Source organism: Cibotium barometz, chromosome 30, assembly GCF_041138505.1.
Source record: "Cibotium barometz isolate CiBa-2024 chromosome 30, ASM4113850v1, whole genome shotgun sequence".
Lineage (NCBI taxonomy): Eukaryota > Viridiplantae > Streptophyta > Polypodiopsida > Cyatheales > Cibotiaceae > Cibotium > Cibotium barometz.
This window is the reverse complement of record NC_141075.1, coordinates 20,341,491-20,355,357: the sequence shown is the minus strand read 5'-3', so window position 1 is coordinate 20,355,357 and position 13,867 is coordinate 20,341,491.

Below are 13,867 nucleotides of genomic sequence, written 5' to 3'. Positions count from 1 at the left end.
AAACCCCAGTGTTCATAAGAACAATGCTCACATGCTCTAGTTTTTTTCCCTTCTTAAGCTCACTTTTGTCCATTTTGATATAGAATTGTAATGTTAGTGTATCTGAAACAAATTTGTAAAATGTGAAATAAATTGATCTACATTTGGGAGTTATGATTTGAGTGTACCTTGTGGTTGAATGTTGTAAAATCTAAAAATTTGATCTTTCACACGTAGCAAGTTAAGTATCAAAATTGTTCTCCTTTGTGAGTTTGAATTTTCTTAACTCTCCCTTGCTATTGGAAAATATGTGTCCAGATGTAATGCACATGAATTCTCCAAGCTCCTCTTGATGAGTGTAATTTGTTCTCTCATGCTATTATGTTTGCACCTATGATAATTAAATGTGTTACTAGTTGCAAAGATGAGTAGATTCCAATAATCATGAAAAACATTTGCATATACTAGAATAAGACTCACCTCTTTTGGTATTGGAAGCAAATACTTGAAGTAATGTTAAAATGAAGAGCATTTTGAACAATGTTGTATATGGTGTCACACCCTTTCATACCCTTTCCTACTAACGCCTGCTTTATCACATGTGTAAACAATATCTTGATCTTTAACTTTGTTTTTACAACCTCTTTCAACATAATATTTGCCATTGTTCTCCAGAGCACAATATTATGCTTGCAAATCAATCCTCCTAGAAGCTCTTATGATTTGAAAAGAAAAGGTGGAAGTTGTCCATAGCTTGAAGCCTAATAGGATGGCAAATATTAAGTTAATAAATATTATGTTTGTTTCCTAAAAGGAGATAAACCTGATTACTCAAACCTTCTTCTTCATATTTCCACTTTGCATTGATAACTTCCCCATTGGCAGGTAGTCTTTTCTCCTATTTCTCATGTCAAATGCGCATAGTGGGTAGCTTGATCTACATGACCGTTACTAGGATAGACTTGAGCTATGTTGTTAGATCAATGAGTTAGTTTATGCAAGACCCTAGGAAGCCACACTTGGATATGGCTAGATAAATTCTCAAGTACATAAAGTCCATAGTTGATAATGAACTTTTTTCTATGAGGCTGATACAGAGATATAGCTACATGGGTACACAGATGCTGATTGTGCTAGTAGTGTCACAGATAGAAGCCTACCGATGGCTTTATGTTTTTGTTTAGGAGTGATATTGTGAGTTGGAGTAGTAAGAAACAACTAACAGTCGCTTTATTGAGTACAGAGGCAAAGTATAGGGGTGCTACTATGCCAACTTGTGAGACATCTTTGTTTTAGATGCTACTTGTTGATATGGGTGAGCTTGTGGATAGGGTAGGTGTCATTATTGTGACAATATGAGGTAACCTAATATGCCATGCTAGAATAAATCACATTGAGGTGCATTTGTTGAGGGAGAAGGTTATGGATGTACTTGCATCCTTCTTTTGCCATATATCATCTTTGTAACCTTATCTTTTTTGGCTCCTACTTGTGCGTTAAATAGGGTTGTTAGATATGGGCCAATTTTTGTTTTTGTGTTTGGGTGGTTGAGGTTCCCTAACTAGTCCTTCAGGTTGTGATACAGTACCTCTGCCCATGCCACCTTCATTCTAGCTTCTACCTATAGCCTTCACCATCCCAAAGGTCCTCCTTGGCATGTGATATGGTTTGTGGGTGAGATTAATCTTCTCCACTACTTTTGCCACCGCCGTGACATGTACAGTTGAAGAAGGCACCATGGGCCCTCCAATGCGAATTACCTTGAGCACTCCACCTTGACAAGCTCCCATACTCCTTGATAAACTAGTATCCATTTGCTTGGAGTATGTGATGTACAAAAAGTGAACAATTAAAGTTGTGCTAACCAATTAAATGAAAAGTTAGCAATTCTCAAAGAAGTGTTTCTTTCACCATGTAAAATGTGAAGTGTTTGTCCCCCATGCTTTGAGAGGAAGACTATAGAAAATGTTGTGACCGTAACCTAATACATCTCTACCTCTTCAGGATCAATTTCATGCTGACACGTAGGTAAACAATAAGTTTATTGAATGTTACCCAAACATCCGTGTACACTAGAGCCTATCTTGCATCTCTTATCTTGGATGTCGTGACTTTGCAAAGTCATATCCAATATTCATATTTTTCATATGACTTTTTTGACGGTGGTGAAAGAAACCTCCTTCCTTTTTCACCACCAATAGAGACTTTTTTTTGGAACATCTTGTGTTCCTGAAAATTGAACATCTTTTCCAATTTTTGTGTTCCCACTATATGCACCCATTTCATTGAGTATATCTTCTATATCATGCATTTCTTAAGTGTAGTTTGGCATCGTGTTAGCATAATTGACATGCAGATGGAGCTACTTATCAATAATGCACATCTCATTATGAAGGGTACAGAAGTGAAAGCTTCGTAATGGGATAGGTAAGATTGGCTCCCATTTGCAATCAAGTAGTTGGTTTCCTTGAATCAGATCATAGTCAGGGGCTTTGGTGTAATCCATGAATATGCAATCTGAGACCCATTGAATCTCGTTGTTGCTATTCTTCTTGATTTTTCCTTGTGCTTTGTAGAATGGACAAAAATACTTTACTCCTGGACCTTGCTCATAATGGCCCAAACATTTGATGGTCTTCAAATCACCCGAGAAGTTCCATTCAACACTGAACTCACTAATGCCATCAACAATAAGCTTCTGCCCAGACATTTGTTATTGTATCACCCTTGGAATATCATACAAAGAGAACACCCATGAAAGAACCTCATAGTTTTCTTTTAGTATTTGGAAAGCTGTAAGCCACCATGTGTCTTCTTCTGATTGAACACTGTATAATTCTGGCTGGTTCTTTCATATTTGAGGAGTAATTGCCAAAACCCCAGTGTTCATAAGAACAATGCTCACATGCTCTAGTTTTTTTCCCTTCTTAAGCTCACTTTTGTCCATTTTGATATAGAATTGTAATGTTAGTGTATCTGAAACAAATTTGTAAAATGTGAAATAAATTGATCTACATTTGGGAGTTATGATTTGAGTGTACCTTGTGGTTGAATGTTGTAAAATCTAAAAATTTGATCTTTCACACGTAGCAAGTTAAGTATCAAAATTGTTCTCCTTTGTGAGTTTGAATTTTCTTAACTCTCCCTTGCTATTGGAAAATATGTGTCCAGATGTAATGCACATGAATTCTCCAAGCTCCTCTTGATGAGTGTAATTTGTTCTCTCATGCTATTATGTTTGCACCTATGATAATTAAATGTGTTACTAGTTGCAAAGATGAGTAGATTCCAATAATCATGAAAAACATTTGCATATACTAGAATAAGACTCACCTCTTTTGGTATTGGAAGCAAATACTTGAAGTAATGTTAAAATGAAGAGCATTTTGAACAATGTTGTATATGGTGTCACACCCTTTCATACCCTTTCCTACTAACGCCTGCTTTATCACATGTGTAAACAATATCTTGATCTTTAACTTTGTTTTTACAACCTCTTTCAACATAATATTTGCCATTGTTCTCCAGAGCACAATATTATGCTTGCAAATCAATCCTCCTAGAAGCTCTTATGATTTGAAAAGAAAAGGTGGAAGTTGTCCATAGCTTGAAGCCTAATAGGATGGCAAATATTAAGTTAATAAATATTATGTTTGTTTCCTAAAAGGAGATAAACCTGATTACTCAAACCTTCTTCTTCATATTTCCACTTTGCATTGATAACTTCCCCATTGGCAGGTAGTCTTTTCTCCTGTTTCTCATGTCAAATGGAGTTTTTTTTAATTATTGAAATATTTTTTGTAACTTCTCATTTTCCTTTGCTATTTCGTTAAGCTTGGTTATTATCTCTGTGATTGATCATTCACCTTTTTCAATAAGCTTTAACTCTCCACTTCAGAAGCATAAAGACAGGAATGTAACTGTGATGTCATGGTCCGAGCTTGATTGATCAATGTGTCGTAATGTTTACTAAAGCTCTTTACATAGCCAAAAATTCTAGATTCTCTATCACCCAAATTGAAGAAGATATTTGATATTGAAAAATGGTGGTTTTTGGTTGGTCATCATATTGTCAAGGTATATTTTTCCATCACACCAAAAAATAATGCATTTGTGTCCTAGCGACCTCATTTGATTTGTTTCATTCTCTGACCATAGCTTCTTTCCTTTTGAAGGTCCATATTCTCCTTCAAGATTTGCATGGAGTGTGTAAGTAGATGAAGATGTATGTGTGTTCTCCATTGGAGATCTTACGAGATTGTTGTGCCATTGGGATGGTTTGTATTTGACGAGTTTGTTTTTGTTATGCTGGGTGGGTTTTATCTGATTCAAAAATAGCAAGTAGGAGTTTGTTAAGCTTATCAGTCTTAAATATAGTTATACTATCTAAAAGAGTCATGATATCGAAAGTTGATGCATATTTATGTCTAAAATGGTAAGACAAATGACTTGTTTTTAAGAAGAGAGAAAAAAAGGCAAAAAAAAACCTTTCTTAGGGGCCCTTCTGTATACATCACTAGTTCCCATTAGGGGACCGAAAGTAGTTGTTCATGAGAAATTGTCTCCCTTGGATGAAGAAAAGCTAGTTGAATACCTAACAAAGAAGGTTTTGGGCAAAAGAGGTAGGGTTCTTCATAATCAAACTCTTATGGAATACCTAGTCAAATGGAAAGGATTTCCCAAAGAAGACGCTTTATGGCAACCTGTTCTATGATGGAGCATTGCCAAGAATTGTTGGATGATTTTGATAAAGCAAATGTGGAGATATAACCGTGGAGGATAAGTTTGCAAGAAATTCCTAAAATTTGATTTTTAAAGGCCCATATGTCTGTGTGATAAGCTCAGTGGTTGGAATGATCTTTGGGAGAGGCATACGTCTTCATGTAGCAAAGACAAGGAGTTGATTTGGGGGTGTGTTATGCAAATTTATAACAATGCAAGAGTTTGTATACTCTTTTGGAAAACCTTACTCTATACATACTATATATTCATGTTTTGAATTGAAGAAATGTTGTGTTCTCCATAATGTTACACCCAACCCTTATGATTATATGATTCTAATCAAGGGTTTTGACGATGAAACCATTCAGATGGGGATGGCTTGTAATGAAGGGGAGCATATTAATTGGGCAATTAGCTATGGGCATCTGGTGATGTAAATAAATAATGGACCATAAGGCCATATGAACATACCATGGGTTCATATAAGTGAACTAGGGGAGATGGACATACTTTTTTTACAAACATAATACAAATTTTGAACCTAAGCTCTTAGCTATGGTGGTACTCCCATTGAGTGCATATGTGTGGTACTCCACTTGAGTGCATCTTATTCCCTAATGCTAATCTCTTTCTTGTAATAGTACAAATTGTTAGGCTACTATTTAGTACTCACATAGTGTACTATTACCAAATTGTTAGGATACAATACCAAACTGCTAATCAATAGTACTGATAGTACTACTATTAATACTATAGTACTATTGATTAGTACTTTGATAGTACTAAATAGTACTATTATCAATTACTACCAATCAATAGTACTTAGATAGTACTAGTACTACCGCCAATCAATAGTACTCAGATAGTACTAAATAGTACTTTTATAAATCGACGGTTAGGCTAGGCTACAATACCAAACTGCTAAATCAATACTACTAATTAGTACTCACATGGTAAATAATACAACTATTAGTTAGGCCACAACACCAGAGTGCTACTCAATAGCACTAAAATAATACAAAAATAATACTAAATAGTAGTACTTAAAAGTACTCATGCCATATCACCAAAATGTTATTCAAAAGTACTAAATAGTACTTAGCTAGTACTACTACAATATAGCACCACAGTGCTATTGAACAATACTAAAATATATAGTACTTAGATAGTGCCACAGTCCTAGAGGTAGTACTCAAATAGTACTACTAACATATAGCACCACAGTACTATAGATATTGAACAATACTAAAATATATAGTACTTAGATAGTGCCACAGTCCTAGAGGTAGTACTCAAATAGTACTACTAACATATAGCACCACAATACTATAGATATTGTGGTACTATTTGAGTACTACCTAGGATTGTGGTAGTACTCATATAGTACTACTGCCATATAGTACCATAGTACTATAATAATACTATCTAGATACTGTGATACTGTTTGAGTACTATCTATTTTATTGCTAGGACTACTGAATTCTTAAGCCACAACACCAAAGTACTACTGATCAATAGTACTAAATAGTTCTAGGTTGTGCTAGATAGTACTGTTATAGTACCCTTAAAGCACTATCTATTTCAATACTATATATCTATCTGATAGTACTATCAATTTTAACACATGCCCAAGTGAAGGCATATGTGGTTGTTTGGTGCTTGTGCAAAATCACTCTGATATCTTCATTCACTTTGTTAGATGGATTGAAGGAGTCCAATGCATGGTACCCAAGGAAAGGCACAAAGTGGTGGCCGAGCAAGCCACAACTTAATGAAGAGTCATAAATTATGTCCATATAAGATACACGAAGTTATACATTTTTTATTCTCTCCATAGCCCTGAAAAATCGGGCAAATATCGGCTTCACGAAGGCCGTGCATTTTGACCACATTGGACAGGTTCCTTGCCGTTGCGTTCGCATAAAAATGGTTGTATTTTTTTTATCTTGCTTGAAATTATGAGAGTATCCTACCCGAGCCTAGGGAGCTCAAAACGAATGTATTTGTGGTGTGCTTTGAGTTGTGTACGCATGGGCAATTCACTTGTGGGTTGTTTCCTTCTTCCAGGCATGTAGGTGGCTCTGCCCAAGCAAAATAGTACTAGAAATAGACTTGAGATGGCTAGGTTAGGTAGACACATGCATACACGTGACGGAACACTCCAAATTTGCATTAAGGGGAAGTGTTGAGATTGGCAATGCCAAATTGTTGAGGTTGAGAGGTGAGTTGGTCACATTGGTTGGAGAGATGGTTAGTTCACACATCTAATTTTACATTAAGGAAAGGTTTTGAAATGTGCAATGTAAAATAAATGGGTTATTTAGTTGTGTGTGTAAATGCACCCTAGAGGTGTAATCTGTATCGTGGAAAGATAAGAATGCCACATAAGATATTGTGTGAATGGTGACAGCCACATAAAAGAATGGTTAAGATGTCAAGCTCAACATGAGCTGACACTCATGAGGCGCCTGCATAACCGTTCAGCATTTACATCATTGGTGGGTTTGGTAGCTGGCACCAACATATCTTCATAAAAAATTCTACAGCTGGACTACATCGACTAGTCCACACCTACCCACTCCACTTAGCGTGTTCACATTATGGACCGTTTGTATATACTCTATTATGTGTGTTAGTCACTTTATCTTCCTCGTAGACCTCTTTTGTTATGTGAAGAAGAAGAAGAATTTTGAGCCTCTCACCTTGTGTGTTCTCTTCTAGGGTTTGTGTGAGTGTGTGTGTGCTTGCAAGAGCTCAAGCTCTCTTCTCCTCTACATCTTTTCATGCTATCAAAGCCTAGTTCATCATAAGGACTGAGCGGCAAGCAAGAGAAGCATAGAAAATGGTATGAGGGTAAGAGCTTCATCTACTCTTCCCTCTTTGTGTTGGCTACTACACTCGGGAGAGGCACCGGCAAACTAACTCCGATTGAGGAGTTTTCTTCACAGAAGTAGAGCTACAGGGCAACTTTATTTTTTGTTGGATGATATTTTTTGGGTCAAAAATACGTTTCGAGCACGTCTGGACCTCCGTTTTTCAATTCGCAGAGAGCAGGTGTTCGGGCACTGCGGGGGCGGCGGGTAAGTTTGATTCTCTACTACAGAACTCTGTTTTTGGAACTGCAGGAAGGGCTATTGGTTGTGCAGACATTGTGTGTGCTGCAAAGAGGTCACTTGTTGTGACAGTCTGGGTGCAGTATAGTACCGCTGCAAAGAATACAATAGTTTATTGAAATGTCACAAGATATTTTCCATTAAAGTAACATTGAGATACAAATTGTTTTGAGCCCAAGTCCTCAATATACAAAACATTTCTAAAATTCTTGATCATCCTGCTGAGGAGGCTTTTCTTCAGTTGGCTTGTTTTGGATCTTCTGAAGTATTATTTGATGCACGGCTTTGGATTCAGCTACTATCAGTTTTTCTACATCTTCAAGATCTATATCCCCACCAACATAGGAATACACTGAGTCATCTTGTGAGACTGGAGGGGGCGTAGTAACCTTGCTAGGAGCATCCTTATCGCAAGAAGAATTCGCATCTATGGGAGGCTGGCTTTTGTTAGCTATGAGTAAGAAATAATGTCACAACTTTCATATGTAGGATGTCTTTATATACTACTGAAAACCATGTTCTACAATCTTGTGTGCCATAAAACCACCCTAGTTTTGAACAACCATCATCTCCAATCCTGTGTGCCATAAAACGAATCCTGTGTGCCATAAAACCATTTTCCCAGCCTACAATGAATTGACCCTTCACGTGTTATAAGAATTCGCATCCATGGGACAGCTTAAAGAATTTCTACAATCCAAGAAAATATATTTAAATACACACATTGCACTTTTGATTGGTAAATCATAAAAGATTTTACAAAAATGATTTGAAAAGGAAGCTTGGAAGGTATTGTTCTTCTAGAGAAGTTCATTAACTCATCGATATACCCTCAGCCTCCCAATCGGTATCTACCAAGGCCATCGGTTCCATTCGCTTATGAATCTTCTTATTATTCACCTTGAATTGTGCCTTGCTAATATCCTCACCTCCTACGATTTGAAGGTGCTCCCTAACATTTAGAAGGCTCCAATGTCTTCTTGCACTTACAACTTCCACTACACCACTTGGCAACCGAACACATATGTTAACAGGTAAAACAACTTGTTTATCTACCTGCATTGGAACCCAATAACTATTCTTTTTCATCCACCACTCATAATAAAAGTGTATGTATAATGTGGAACGAGCTTTGAGATACCGAAATGAAACACTAGAGTCTACTATATTACACTTGAATGTGTCATTTTTATGCACCCCCTCTACAATACTCGAGTGCTCTCTCCAAGTAAGAAGGCAACCATGTCATCACCTAGTACTCTCTTGCACACAAACATGGTAGATGTTTGTGTGAGAAGGTAAATTGATTGAACATCTTAGCAAAAAGATGTATTGGGCATACCCAACTAAGACCCACAGATTGAGAGGACTTTGCATACTTTAAAGACCCTTGTATATCACAGAGCATCTTTGATTTCATGACCATTATAGTCCAAGCATCTGGGATTGGCCATTCAATAATAGAAGAGAGGGGGGGAGATGTTATTATCTATAACTTACCAAAACCACTATCATGCCTTGGAACCACATAGGAGTGCCGGTAAATGAAAACTTTTTCTTTGAGAAGTTCTGCACTGTTTACAAGAAAACATTGTGATCTCGATGGGGACCAATTGCAGTAGATAAACCCAAGAACCGTTGCGAAATGCCTCTCCCACCCAAGCACCATTGTCGTCCTTCCTATTGTGCAACGATATCTCCTCAATCTCATCTTTTGGTCTTCTTGGTGCAGCCATATCAACCTGAAGCTTAAGGTGAAGCTTGTTGTGCGAAAGGTTAGGATTGGGTGAATATTCTAGAATGAGATCTGTAGATAAGGGTTTTGGAGGAGCCTTGGAGAATGAAGAGATGAAAGAAGGGAGGAGATTAACGAGAGTATAGTTTGGATGTTCAAGAAGCTAACCGGACTTGAAAATGAGATTTTGGTCTACAATCAAGTTTGAGATGAGTTTTTTGGGAAAAAAGTGACTTTTTTGGAATAATGAGCCATAAAAATTGTGGGACCACACCTACCTAATCTAACCCCCTACTTTTTGTAGGAGACAAATGTAATTATAAGCGCCAAAAGCCTAGTCCCCCTCCCTACTACTGCCTAGTCTCTCTCCGTATATACAAAGGAGACCAAATGTGCACACTCCTCTATTTTTATTGGTCTGTTACTACTAATTACTTTCATTGGTAAAAGGCGCAAAATATGTTCAAATGTCCCCTAATGGGGTTAAGGCTATGTCTACAACAGTTTATAGTATGAACAGAACTCCTACTGCTGCAGCCATACATGATGTAACGTCAGAGGAGAAGTTTACTTGGCAGGAAACTTGATTTGTCTCACTTGAAAGTTGGATGTATTGCATATGTGCATATGCTCGATGAGTTGTGTACTAAGTTGGATCCAAAGGTTAAAAAAATGTGTTCATTGGGTATTCCCTTGAGCAAAAGGGATATAGATGCTATAATCTTGTTACACGTGAATTGAGGGTAAGCAAGGATATTATATTTAACGAGATAAGTAGTTGGTATGTTGCTAAAAAGATGCTATTGGGACTGATGTAAGTGGAAATGTGGTTGCACAGAATGCAAGTTAGCAAAAATCGGAGTCATTGAGTGGACCAAGAGAGTCCTCATCCAGCAGTTCTGTTAATAGACCATGGAGTAGCAGGTTGCATCATAATACCAATCTTGAAAATGTAGTTGGTACATCACATAAAGGTAAAGAGAGTGCTTGAGCTCCTTTTTGGTATGCCGGATATTTTTGCAAGGCATTCTCTTGTGTTGATGGAGAGTCTAGTGGCTTGGAGATGAGCCTTGATGATGAGGAGCTTGGGATTCCAGCAATGAGAACACCTGGTGTGAAGAAGGCTATGGAAGCCATGAAAATAAAGTTACGAAGATCTGGAAGAATAAAAAACCCTCTGCAGAGGTTGATTTATGATGGTTATGTGGCATATCACTATGCCTATATGGCAAAAGTTGTGCAGGTTGTAGAACCCACATGTTTTGATGAGGCTATTGGAAATGTTTGTTGGGAGAAAGCTATGGATGAGGAGATGGATGCATTGTATGGAAATGAGACTTAGGATTTGGTGCCATTTCCTGAAGGCAAGAAAGCTATTGGTTATAAGTGGATGTATAAGGTGAAACATAACAGTGATGGTAGCATAAGCAGGTACAAGGCTAGATTGGTAGTCAAAGGATATGTGCAAACACATAGGATTGATTATGAGGAGACATTTGCTCCAGTTGCAAAGATGGCAACTGTGAGAGTTGTGATTGTGGTGGCTACAGCTAAAGGCTAGTTTTTACATCAGATGAATGTAAAAAATGTGTTCTTGCATAGTGACTTGTAAGAAGAAGTGTATATGGACCAACCACCTAGTTTTGAGGATACAAGTCACCCAGAGTATGTATGTAAGCTTCATAAGGCTTTGTATGGGCTGAAGCAAGCTCCACAAGAATGGCATAATAAGAGTATGTATGTAAGCTTCATAAGGCTTTGTATGGGCTGAAGCAAGCTCCACAAGAATGGCATAATAAAATTATTGAGTATCTTGTCACTATTGGTTTTCATTTGGCAGATAATCACTCTTTGTATGTGCGCAAGAGTGATAAGGGCATTGTGATCATCACCATCTATGTAGATGATCTTATTGTTGGGGGTGACAACTTGGATGATATTGAGCATGTGAAAAGTCTTCTCAAAAGGAAGTTTGAGATGAAGGATTTGGGAGATCTGCGCTACTTTTTGGAAATTGAGGTTATTTGCACACCTGATGGTATTTGGCCATTGGACATGTTGTCTAAGTATGGGATGGCTGATTGTAAGTATGGGATAGCTGATTGTAAGTATGGGATGGCTGATTATAAGTCGATCTCGGTGCCATTAAATCAAAAATAGCAAGCTTAGTGAGGATGCAAGTTATGTGTTGGAGGATCCCACTATGTACAAGAACATTGTGGGGAGTTTGATCTATGTCACAATCAACATGCCAGATTTGAGTTACATTGTTGGCTTAAAGAGCCAGTTTATGCAGGTTCTGCGCAAACCACATCTTGACATTGTGCGATGCACACTTTGGTATTTGAGAGCTACTGTTGATTATGCATTGTTTCATGCAGCAGGTGTACCATTGGAGCTATATGGGTACACACATGCAGATTAGGCAAGTAGCATCTCTGACAGGAGACAGGAGATCTACCAGTGGATTTATGTTTTCATTGGGAAGTGCTGTTGTGACATGGAGCAATAGGAAGTAGCCCACAATTGCCTTGTCGAAGTGTACAAAGGTAAAGTACAGAGGAGCTGTGGTGGCAGCATGTGAGGTAGCTTGGTTACACAAGCTACTTTTGCTGATTTGGGGTTGTATGTGGAGAGAAAGGTTGTCATATATTGTGACAAGCTTAGCAGTATACAGTTGGCACAGGAACCCAATTTTCCATGAGCAGACGAAATACATTGAGTTACGTTACCACTTTATCAGGAGAGAGTCTTGGTAGCATGCGACATCGACTCGGTCTACGTTAGTACGTAGGATCAGGTCGCTGACATCCTCACACGAAGGCCTTGGGAGCTGAGAAGCTCTGCAGATTTCGAGATATGCTTGGAGTTCACGAGCTGTAGTTAAGCTGATGGGGAGTGGTGAGATATCAAGCTCAACATGAGTTGACACTCACAAGGCGCCTGCAAAACCATTCGACATTTACATCATTGGTAGGTTTGGTAGCTGGCATCGACATATCTTCACCAAAGATTCTATAGCTAGACTACATCGACTAGTCCACACCTACCCACTCCACTTAATATTTTCACATTATGGACCACTTGTATATACTCTATTATGTGTGTTAATCACTTTATCTTCCTTGTAGACCTCTTTTGTTGTGTGAAGACGAAGAAGAATTTTCAGCCTCTCACCTTGTGTGTTCTCTTCTAGGGTTTGTGTGAGTGTGTGTGTGCTCACAAGAGCTCAAGCTCTCTTCTCCCCTACATCTTTTCAAGAATGTGGAAAAGGGATTGACACATGGCATGATGATGTATAAAGGAGATTGGGTCAATGGCTATCTATCTATATTATAAGCCTTTCTTTTTATGGTGATAATATATATAATAGAGTATTGTTGAGTTTGCTACTCTCTCTCTCTCTCTCTCTCTCTCTCTCTAGTAAGGGATTTCTTGGTATAGTTCAACCCACCTTAGTTATCATGATTAATCTTTTGTCTATGACCATGATCAATACCATATTAGTATTTTAACAAATGGTATATAGTAGAAATATAGTACAATTCAGTACTTTGGTACTATCTAGCAATGTGATACATAGTACAAGGAACTTCCTCTAGAAAAAGAAAATTGCAACTTCTCACTTTTACTAAACCCTAAGGTAGCCACCCATGCTTCTGGTACATGGTCTGCCCCTCACAAAATGGTGCACAACATTGAAGGCTTTCCAAAAAGTGCATTGTTGTACAAAGCATATGGTATGTGTGGAGATATGGAGTGACAAGCATGTTGGAAATTGGGGGCCACTTCCTGAGAGGTCACCAATCCTAGTAGTGTTCACGTCTCTACACACTTAACCTCCACCACTCTATTCCCTTTTAAGCTATGAAAATTGATGGAGGAGGGATGAAAATGGCCCTAGTCTTCTATTATTTATGTATGATCTCATTATCCCTAGCACTATGCATGTGGCCAAGCCATGACCTTCCAACACCCTCCCATGTGGCCAAGCCATGACCTTCCAACACCCTCCCAGATGGCCAAGATGTAGGGTGCCCACCAGAGGCTCTAATGACACTTGGCTCAGAGGTCTACCTGCTCTGACAGAAATGTCACCCGGTTATTCTAGCATATACCCGCCTTTGCTTAGTGATTACTCTAGGCATACTAGCACGACATAGCCTTCGTATTCGTATACCCATTCGGCCTTCATTCACAGCTCCACCGAGAGGAAGGAGAGAGGAATTACTAAGTTGACCAGCTCTGCTAACAACATCCCAACATGCCCTTCCTAGCTCTGATACCATGTTGGAAATTGGGGGCTACTTCTCGAGAA